Consider the following 11,414-nt stretch of genomic DNA (forward strand, 5'->3'; position numbering starts at 1 on the left):
ACGCGATGGCAACGGGGCTTTTCAGCCTGCCGATCTTCTTCGTCACAGTGTGTGTGTGTGTGTGTGTGTGTGTGTGTGTGTGTGTGTGTGTGTGTGTGTGTGTGTGTGTGTGTGTGTGTGTGTGTGTGCGTGCGTGCGTGCGTGCGTGCGTGCGTGCGTGCGTGCGTGCGTGCGTGCGTGCGTGCGTGCGTGCGTGCGTGCGTGCGTGCGTGCGTGCGTGCGTGCGTGCGTGCGTGCGTGCGTGCGTGCGTGCGTGCGTGCGTGCGTGCGTGCGTGCGTGCGTGCGTGCGTGCGTGCGTGCGTGCGTGCGTGCGTGCGTGCGTGTGTGTGTGTGTGTGTGTGTGTGTGTGTGTGTGTGTGTGTGTGTGTGTGTGTGTGTGTGTGTGTGTGTGTGTGTGTGTGTGTGTGTGTGTGTGTGTGTGTGTATGTGTGTGTGTGTGTGTGTGTGTGTGTGTGTGTGTGTGTGTGTGTGTGTGTGTGTGTGTGTGTGTGTGTGTGTGTGTGTGTGTGTGTGTGTGTGTGTGTGTGTGTGTGAGAGAGAGAGAGAGAGAGAGAGCATTATTCACACGCTTCACATTCTCGCCTGTACATACTCATCATCACCGTTTTGGGGCCTCGTGGTGGGGCTCTCACTCGAGAGAATAAAGGAGAGACGGGCTGCCTAAACCTCGTCTCAGAAGAGATGGAGTGTGGTGTCCGGTTCCTTCGTCCTCTCACTCCCGGTTTCTCTCCAGCTTCACCTATGCTACATCCCTGGAACTCCACTCGGGTCGCCGCCTCTACCAACTGCAGTCAACCAAGTCGCAAGACCAGCAGACCAATACCACGACATCCACCTTGTCTACTCCTGCGGCAACCCCTTCTTGGACAGTCACCGCACCTCAGAAGAATCCACCGGTGTTTGCTGGGCTTCCAGGTGACGACGTTGAAGACTGGTTGGAGCTATACGAGCGCGTGAGTGACTTTAACCACTGGAACGAATCAGCAATACTTGCTCAAGTCGCCTTCTACCTAACCGGCGTTGCGAAAACTTTGTTTTACAATCATGATCTCGATGTCGTGAACTGGGGCACCTTTAAGCACCATCTACGCCAGATTGTCGCGAACTCGTCTGTCCGCTCCGATATCGCCAAGAAGAAGCTTGATGAGCGTGTTCAGCACTCAGGCGAGTCTTACACTTCGTACACAGATGACGTCCTCGCCCTCTGCCGCCGCGTGAACACCTCGATGGCAGAGTGTGACCGTGTACGCCACCTGCTCGAGGGTATTGTGACTGTGGCAGTCAATGCTCTTGTAGTGCTGAATCCCACTACCGTCGCAGACATCATCAGTACGTGTCAGCGTCTCGATGAGCTTCATATGCTCCGCGTACACCTTGGCACGTCTGATTTCAAGGCGTCCAACGACAGCGAGCTACGTGCCTTGATTCGCTCCATCATCCGTGAGGAACTGCACGCCCAAGCTTCGTCAAACCCTCCTCAGGTCCATCTGACGCCTCCTGGTGGCGGCCTACGCCATATGATTAGGGAAGAGATAACTGCAGTGACCTGCCCGCAAGTTCCGACCCCGCACCATATCCCTACGCCAACTTACGCTCAGGTTGCCTCTATACTGCCACCCTCCCAGCAGCCCCGACAACAGGCACCTGCACCGCATGTGTCCCTGAATCCTATCACTATAAGACCCCCACCTGTACCGTATTCCAACGCATGAAGCCCAACTCGACCGGTTTGTTACTGCTGCGGCATCCATGGCCACATTTCGAGGTTTTGCCGACGCCGTCAGCAAGATGAAATACCTGGCTATGACGGGTTCGAAAGGGATTACTTTTCTGGCCCTGTACAACAACGTCGGGGTTCTTACTATGATTATTATCCACGACGTTCCCCATCTCCACAGGACTTCAACACTGCCGGTTCATTGCGTTTCCCGCGGCGTCGCTCTCCATCACCGATGCGGCGCTCCTCTTTCCTTCTACGACTCCGATCACCACCCGGAAAACTAAATGCTGCAGCTTCAAGAGGGAAAGCTGCATCCTTTGGACAACGTGAAACTCCTCCGGAGCGCCCGTCAAATGTACTTTCAGTGTGTGTTGAAGGTGTTCGAATCGAAGTCTTGGTTAATACGGGTGCATCGCTTTTCGTTATTATTAGGAAAAATTATTTTTTCTGCATCAGTAAATTACCTCTCTACAACACCAAAAACACCACTCTCACCTACGATAACTCTTGGTAAGCCAGAAAAAGCGCAAGAACGAAAGACGGGTGGCGACGCCTCCTTGACGTTCCCGCATCTGGTGGCTTTGACGTCATGTATTTTAACAGCATATTCTAGGGCCTATCTAATTATATAGCGGTACATATTGACTACATTGCGTTCTAAAGGAACCATTTATTAAACATGGCAAGTTTCGGGAACATTACACAGCCAATGCGACCCAAATGCCGCAACGTACTTTGGCATCGCTGACGTCACAATGACGTGCCGGCGTCGGCGTTCGGGGGCGAAATTCAAATGCTGATACTTTGACCTTCATTTTTTCATCTAATAGACCATTCTTTTGAAATGACTGCCTGCAGGGTTATCAAACAATGCTTTATTAGTCGAAATTGATTTATTGTTTTTCTTTAGCGTCCATTTAAATTCCCTTTGGAAAGAACGAGGCGAGACCGGTGCTGACGTCAACCGCGCCGCCTTCCTCTTTCATAGCCGGAGTCCATTCTACATACCACCGGTCTCCACGGCAAGGGGTCAGCAGTTTTGTGGAATTTTGGACGCTGTCAGTGGATTCGTCGAGGTGCTCTGTGCCCGCGAACTCATCAGTTTGACCCACGGAAAGTGATTGGCCGTTTTGAGGAGCTTTGCAGGTTGTCACAAGGGCAACCACTTCAGAAGAAAGAGGGGGGTGAGGAAGAACTCGTTGCCTCGATGAAGTAACGCAGTGTGGCACAACACCGGGAAGTTCGCAAGGCGCATCCACTTGAAAAGAATTGTGTGGATGACACCATTTACGAGATATGCGCCGTTAAACTTGTGGTAAAAAATCATGCGTGGTTCTGCTATTTCAAACACCAGGGGTGCGATCTTGTACGCGTTCCAAAATAGAACGGAGGCGGTTCGTTCTTTACGTCACGAAATAGGCGGCATGTTCCGTTCCGTTCGTCCGATAGCAGACGACACGGAATGATTGACAGCAGATAACACGTCACAATTGACGTCATGGCGTTCAGCACATTTCAAATTGACGAATCGTATTTGGCTCGGTGGAACGAACCGCCTCCGTTCTATTTTGGAACGCGTACAAGATCGCACCCCATGTGTTCGCTGAAACACCTGGTATACTGTAATGGCTATGATGTGCATAGGATGCTTCTGATCATTTTACAGTGAGCCGTGCGTTAGTACAGAAGCGGGCAACTAGGACACGAAATAGTGTACCCGATAAAAACAATAGCTTTTGTAGGCAATGGATCATCCGTGTCTCCATTCTTTAACCCAAACAGTAACCTTTTCAGCTTTCACAGTTGAAATTTTTGCGAACAATGCCTGATTAGGAAAGCAGTCGCAATGCTTCGCGCAAACCCGCCGTGGTGGCTTAGTGGCTTTGGCGTTGCGCGGCCTAGCCCCAGGGCGCGGGATCAACTGCCGGCCACGGCGGCCGCACTTCGATCTGGGCAATATGCAAAACACCCCTGTGCGCCGTCCAATGGGTGCACGTCAAAGAGCTCCAGGTGGTCAAAATTATTCGGTAGTCCTCCACTACGCCGTGTCTCACGATCATATCGGCGCTTCGGCATGTAAAACCCCCGAAAATTAATACTTCAACTGCAAAACGGTGGCTTGTCCATCGAAAAGCAAGCCCTCCCCGAATGACCGGTGGCGCGTGCGCCGCGCCACTTTTCGTTCGGTCGCAGGCGCTGGGATGAAACGAGCGAGTTCACCTGAACACTGTCTTTCGCGTCGCAGTTGTCTGCGCGTACGCTTACCTAAACATTTTTCTTTCAGCACATACAACATGTCACCGCCGTCGACTTCTCACTGTGCACATTCTCACGACAATAAAGCTGCAGCCCGTGCGGTACATAAATGTAAACATTGCGTGAGATTACGGGTTGCGTAGGGTGACGATAAATGCAGTTAATAACGATAATCATAATAGAGAGGCATTGTAGCATTTTATTAACCTCTTGGCTTTACATAAATTTCCCATATGCGCGTTGAGTCTGGATAAATACTTTTTTCAGGTTAATGCCACTGAAACTGAAGAGCAAGAACGCTGTGCATTCTGCGTGAAACCCAAGCAAACTATATGTATTTCTGACAAAGAGCCGTTCGTTTAGCAGAAGTCGGCAGCACGCGAATTTTTTATTATAGTTCTTGCGAAACTATCGGAAGGCACACGAACCGGTTCGGGAAGCTTCAAAACAAATTGTATTGTTATATATCTTGCCCCAGAGTTGACCTTTAGCAGTGCTGAAAAGCTTTAACCTGAACCGAACCAGAAACATTTTTCGGTTCGACACCTTGTAGAATTCTAAGCTGTACGATTGGTCTCACTGCAGTTGTAATAAAACATTCCGGCAATGACGTACCTATAAGAAGCGCGACCGATGCGGCGAAAAGTTAAATAAAACGTTGGTCCAGACACCGCGGCGCCATGGGAGGCGCACATGCCCAATGAGATGAATCAATTGTCATCCACGTTGCCAATCAGAAAGCCTTAAGGAAGCATTTTTCATAATTTACACACGAAATTAGTTCGTTGCTGCGCTGAAACACATGCATCACACAAATGCATCAACCCGTCCTTGCTACTCGTTTACCGCGTTCTTGTCGTGTGAGGCGGTCGCGCGACAGGGCGGAACATCACAGCCTCAAAAGCTTACCTGAAACAACTATAGGCAAATAATCTACCTCTCTGTTCCTGCTTTTTCCTTACATTTTGTTTCATGTCCATGAAACATAGCACTTATGTTCGTGTCATCGCACGCGTATAGTGCGGCTCCGAGAGATACATAGGCACGATGAAGAAAAATGTATTTCGCCACTGAGAAGTAGAGAAAGCAAGGATAGGAGGTCAACCAGGCGAACGTCCGGTTCGCTACCCTGCACAGGGTAGAGCGAACACAGAGAGCGAACAGGTGAGGAGAACGAGCACTGCCCGTGCACTGTAGGACGCACAGCAGGCGCGCGATCGGAGATCGTTGTTCGAAACGTGCGTTCTGCTTGCGTTGAGTTTCACCTCACGCGGGTGGCCTAGGCCAACCTGCTTGAGGTTCGCGCCTCAGGACTACAATCGGTCACTGAGGCCGGTGGTGCTCAAAAACTGCAGTATCACACGAACAGCCTTCTGCGCCATCGACGGATGTGGCCAGAGTACATGCTCTTCGATGCGTTCTTGTCTTCAGAGTTCGACTCAGGCGCACTTCTTCGCCTTGGGGCAGAGCAGAATGGCGCGCACTCTTCACACAGGCGTTGCTTCAAGTCCGACAGCGTTGGGGGCTTCGACGAAACGAACATCTGCTTCAAGGCCGCCTTTACCTTCTTTGCCTGGGGGCAATGATTTGACGAAGCGTCATGAGACCCAAGGCAAGTGGGGAATTTTGGGAACCGCGACTGCACATGAATCCGCAAAACTGGGGCTCAGCGTGAGCAAACTCTCGTGTTCTCACACACGTCACTCACGTGTCCTCCTAGCTGTGATGTTGGGATAAATGGATACATGGCCGCACGGGGTGTCTGAAGCAGCTCTACTTGACGTGCGAGGGGGAGAATAGCCCTCGAAAATATTCTTCACATAGCGGGGTGCGCCGAGGCAAAAGCTATGGCATCCGCTCTCAAGAGGTAGCTTTGTTGCAACCGGCGAGTCTGCTTTGTATACGGAGACATGCACGTCCTATATGACACCACTAGTTGAACTACTGTCCAGAGGATATGCAAGCGCATCTTCATGCCACCAAGTTCCGTAAGTTTGCTGAAAGTACTCATCGCAATCTGACTGTAACGTCATAGCCATTACAACTTTTCCTCAGATGACTCTGACGTCTGTGACTCGATTTGGCGCCATCGCTTCAAGAAGCAATGAGACAGAATGTCTATTGAGTTGTGTCGTGTTTTCGGTAGCGAGTTGTTGTACAAAAAGTATCCTACTGACTTCGGTATTCCGAGTGGGTCTTGCAGCTGACGTGCTTGAAGACAGGGAGGCCCTAGTGTTTGTTCACTTCGCCTGGCGGCGACGCACAAGCTCGAAGTCGTCACCAGAGAAGCCGTCACTGCGGACCGAGTAGACACTTGTCTTCGCTGTCCGTGTCGTTGTGCAGTTCAGTAAGCTTCCTGCAAGCAGCCGCCGCTGACGTCCCCGGCGGAAGCGCGGGGATGTCTACTTGCATCGGCGCCAGAAACGAAGCAGAGATCTAATATTCGGGAGATCAAGCTAAGATAGCGAAGTCGTAGACTAGAACGTTTGCAGCACAGATACTTGTTCTTCCACTGAGAGCTGACATTCACTCAACAAGGTGATTTTGGCATATGTATACAAATGCAATTCCGCAGTAACACTGGTAGCAGTTCCAACAGAAGGAAAAACTGGGCTACTGACATGCATAAAGAGGATTTTGCAGAATTATTTCTGCTGGCTTTATGCTTCATACATACCGCAGTGCTCGTTTTTAGTGGTCAGCCGCTGTATCTTTTAGACAAATTTGATCGCATAAGGGCTGCTAGGCAAACACAACGATAGAGATAACACCTACCAACGAAAACTTTCGTCGTCACTTACCTCTGCTGACGGCGTTGGCCGATGATGGAACAAAGCTTCAGGATATACCGAGAAGCCAGCACTGGGTAGCGGTCCCAGAGTTCTTCACGGGAGCATGTCTGGTGTACCGGAGAAAGGGAATTGGGCAAGAAACAGCTGTTTGCACAAATCTAGTAACCACGAAATATCGGGTGCAAAGTGGAGACGCGAGGTAAAGAGCTACATGCCCCGCCGTTAGCAGCAAAACTCCTGTCAGACGAGCAGGCAGACCAGCGTCCGGCGTGACAGCTTTGGGGACAAAGACAAAGTGCCCCTTCGGGCAGGGCGCAGCGCGTTCGCACACAGCCCCCGGCGGCACTGGCGCTCTCGGCACTGGGCGGCGGTGCGCGGGGCCGCGGATGGCCCGGCCTCCTCCTCCTCGCAAGCGGTGCTCCGACAGCGGCGCCGCCGCTCCTTCAGCTACGACGTTTGTCAGACACCATGGCGCACTCGCGAGCGTGTGTTTGCTTTGTTAATTAAAACGTCATCAAAGTGGCGCACCTTTTCTCCTCACTCCCGCCGGGGCAATCCGTGCAAGACAAAGTGCGCGCTCGCCTTAGAGAGAAACTACGGAGATTGGTTGATACCTCTTTCAAAAGAATTCTGCACAACACAAGAGGGAAACTCGTGTTCTCAGAAGTAGTGGGCAGCGTCGTTGCACGGTCGCAAATACAAATCCATAAATGTCCACCATATTTGATTATAGCATTAGCACTGTCAAAGTGGGTCATGTGTAGAGGAATATATATATATATATATAAGAAGCAAGGAGCTTAACCGAGGGGCCCGTTTTTATTAGTCATATCATAAGAAGCCAACAAACACTGACACCACAGACAACATATGGGAAAGTGCTTGTGCATAATAAATGAAATAACAAAACGATAAACTAATGGAAATGAAAGTGGATGTACAAACAACTTGCCGCCGGTGGGGACCAAACCCACAACCTTCGCATTTCGCGTGCGATGCTCTACCAATTGAGCTACGGCGCCGTCTCCCCATCCACTTTCTTAGGTATTTATGTTTTAGGTTTATTGACCAGTCGCCTTCACCCAAGGAAGATCACGTTCTCGTGACACCTGCGGCAGAAAGGACGTTCCACGTCCGTCGCCAAAGTCTGCGAGTGGTAGCGCTGGCTAACACTCTAAGGTTTCTACTAGGCAACATAAATACCTAAGAAAGTGGATGGGGAAACGGTGCCGCGGTGTCTCAATTGGTAGAGCATCGCACGCGAAATCCGAAGGTTGTGGGTTTGGTCCCCACCTCAGGCAAGTTTTTTCATCCAGTTTCATTTCTATTAATTTATCGTTTCTTTATTTCATTTACTAATGACAAATAATTACCCCTATGTCGTCCTTGGTGTTCGTGTTTGTTGGCTTCTTATGATATGACTATATTGTAACGATGGTAATAAAACAACGATATTTATTAAAGGCGAACTTGTGCCCACAAGTAAAAGTCACTGCGGTCGTGAAGAAATCCCTGGCAGTCGCGTTCTCAAAACTGGTCTCGACCCGTCTTCATCTTTCTCCTCGCGTGACACCTCGTGCGCGTGGCGCATGCGAGCCGGGTTCAACTGGCTGCGCGTGCCACGAAGATTGCTGCCTGTTGTTGCTGAACAACACCACGGTACGGCGTGCACAGTGTCCAATACAAAGGGCGCACAACCTAAATGTCACCAAGTTGTCGCGGCATTATCCCGCTCCTTATCGCATCGGCCCGATGCGTGAGAGGAAGTAGAGGTTCCTGTGGGCTCTCACTTCTTTTTTTGTTCATGACCTCTCCTGGTAGGGTTTCATGCGGACAACAGGCACAACTTCCGTGGACTTGCGCCTTCTTGGGCTCTCGTGTCCAGCGGATCTCACTTCGTAAGTGACGTCGCTTATACGACGAAGTGTTTCGTAAGGGCCGAAGTATCGGCACAGAAGCTTTTCAGACAGTCCACGGCCTCGCACAGGGGTCCACACCCACACCTCGTCACCGGGCTGGTAATGAGCTTCACTACTGCGCTGGTTGTACCGGCTGGAGTCGATGCGTTGTTGGCGGCGTATTCGGTACCTTGCCATCTGTCGTGCCTCCTCGGCTGGTTGCAAGAAATTGTCTAGGTCAGATGAGTTAGTTTTTTTTTCATCTAACGGCAACATAGCTTCCAAAGTTGTGGTTACAGCTCGGCCGAATACAAGTTCAAGCGGGGCGACTCGTGTTGTTTCTTAGACTGCCGTATTATATGCGAAGGTGATGTGCGGCAAAATTTCGTCCCACAGCCTATGTTCAACGTCGACATACATCGAAAGCATGTCAGTCAATGTTCTGTTGAGCCGTTCAGTTAAACCGTTTATCTGAGGGTGCTACGCCGTAGTTCTCCTATGATCGGTATGTGTCATTTGCAACAAGCATTTCATTAGGTCCGCAATAAAGGCAGTACCACGATCGGTAATAACAACTGCCGGAGCGCCATGCCTGAGCACGATATTGTGGACAAAGAATTTTGCAACTTCGACAGCCGTTGCACTGTACAGGGAATCAATTTCTTCTCGCATAGATGTGGGTATTTTGGACGGCGGCCACGAACGCCGTCCAAACGCCATTACGAAGACATTGCGCTTCATCTCACGGATGGCAGCCCCATACCCCTCGTCACCAATATTCGTGTGCTCGGCTTGCTCATAGAGGCGAACGGAGCGAATGGCATGGCCCTCGCCAAAATCAAGATGAATACAGCCAACACCATGAGACTTTCGAAGCGGGTCTCCAACCGCCGTGGGGGTATGAAAGAGGAGAATCTGCTCCGATTAATCCAGTCATTCGTAATTTGCCACATCACCTACGTTGCTGCGTATCTAAACTGGTACAAGGCTGAACAAACCAAGATCAACATCCTCCTGCGCGGTGTCTATAAACAAGCCCTGGGCCTCCCCGGTTGCACCAGCACTGACCTCCTCCTTCAACTAGGCGTCCACAACACACTGGACGAGCTCATCGAGGCCCAACGACGCTCTCAGCTGGAGAGACTCACTCTCACAGCGACGGGTCGCCATATCCTCACCTCGCACGGTATCACCTACCACCATCAACACGGCCATAAGCACCAGATCCCCTCCACCATACGAGCTTGGATTCACGCTGATCCTATCCCCAGAAACATGCACCCCGAATACAACCACGCACGTCGCACAGCACGTGCCACGGTTCTCCCCAAATCCCTTACTCGCCACGACGGTGTGAGTTTCGTCGACGCCGCCGAATATCACCACGGTACCCGCTTTGCAGCCGTCACCACGCGTGAAGGCTCTCTCCACCATGCCATCAGCCTAGTAACCCCACACGCTGAGGAAGTGTGGCCATCGCGCTAGCCACACTAGGCCCAGCATGCCATACCATCGTCTCTGACTCCCGCTCCGCCGTTATCAACTATATCAACGGCCGTATTTCACACCAAGCCTTGCGCACCTTGCAACAAGCGCCCCGCTCCACCGACCATCAGGTTACACTCGTCTGGTTCCCGGCTCATGTAGGCACCGTCCACCCGCACCTCCCCAACCTCAACGAGGTTACCCACTCCCTAGCGCGAGGCCTAGTTAACCGCGCGGGAGAAGGGGAGGCTGCCCCCACCGGTAGGGATCGCCTGACACGCTACAATGATCTTGTGAAGTCCTTCTACTTAGAGCGTAGAACCTTCCCCGGCCCACACAACAAACTATCCCGAGCGCAGGCTACAACTTTCCGCCTGCTACAAACCAATACTTACCCCTCGTTACAACTTTATAACAAGATCTACCCAGACATTTACCCCAATCCCACGTGCCATATTTGCAAGACACAGCCAGCCACACTTCCACACATGCTTTGGGACTGTACACACCAATACCCCGACACTAACCCCACGACCCTCTCGTCGAGATGCCACGCTGCCCTGCGTAGCCCCAACCTTGACGACCAACTCTGGGCGACCCAGCAGGCCTGCGAGGCGGCGCCTCGACGTCCCCACGTGGCAACACCTCGACGTCCCCACGTGGGAGGCCTAGGCTCAACCACCATCTCTTGCTGGTTTCAATAAAGTTTATTCAGTCAGTCATAGATGTGGGTACGACAAGTAAAAACTTTGTCTCGCTGTTCTCGAAGTTTCTCTTGTAGAGGACACTTCCTCGCAGAGAGAACGAGGATAGCCCTTAGAGAAAATACGTGGGAGTTAAACGTCGAGTCCCTCCAGGCGCTGTATAAGTGGAACCAATTCCGGGTCATCTCGTTGTTGTTGAGCAATTTGTGGCGCGTGAACAATGCCAAGAAACGGGCAATCCTGTTCTTCTGACACAGTTGTCCCTACGGGTGCGCGTGACAAGCAGTCGGCATCGCTGTTTTTCCTCCTGGAACGGTATACGACAGTAATGTCATACTCTTGAAGCCTAAGGCTCCATCTTGCTAGTCGTGCGGATGGATCCTTGAGATTCGCCAGCAAGCAAAGCGAATGGTGATCACTGACTGCTCTGAATGGTCTACCATAGAGGTTTACATATTTACATATTTCCCAAATGACTGCAAGACACTCTTTCTCGGTTGCGGAGTAGTTTGCCTCTGCTTTCGAGAGCTTACGGCTGGCATAAGCAATTACTTTCTC

At 51.3% G+C, this 11,414-nt stretch overlaps 1 protein-coding gene across 2 annotated transcripts in view; it reads right to left on the minus strand.

Annotated features, from left to right (window-relative positions):
• The window catches only part of LOC126542924 (parathyroid hormone/parathyroid hormone-related peptide receptor-like), a 435,257-nt gene extending 428,142 nt beyond the window's left edge, over positions 1–7,115 (minus strand). For both annotated transcript variants that reach the window (XM_055077593.1, XM_055077592.1), the window contains exon 1: positions 6,779–7,115. The gene's annotated coding sequence lies outside the window, so the exon portion shown is untranslated. The remainder of the gene's footprint in view (positions 1–6,778) is intronic.
• Positions 7,116–11,414: the final 4,299 nt, after the last annotated feature.

Source organism: Dermacentor andersoni, chromosome 2 (genome assembly GCF_023375885.2).
Source record: "Dermacentor andersoni chromosome 2, qqDerAnde1_hic_scaffold, whole genome shotgun sequence".
Taxonomy (NCBI): domain Eukaryota; kingdom Metazoa; phylum Arthropoda; class Arachnida; order Ixodida; family Ixodidae; genus Dermacentor; species Dermacentor andersoni.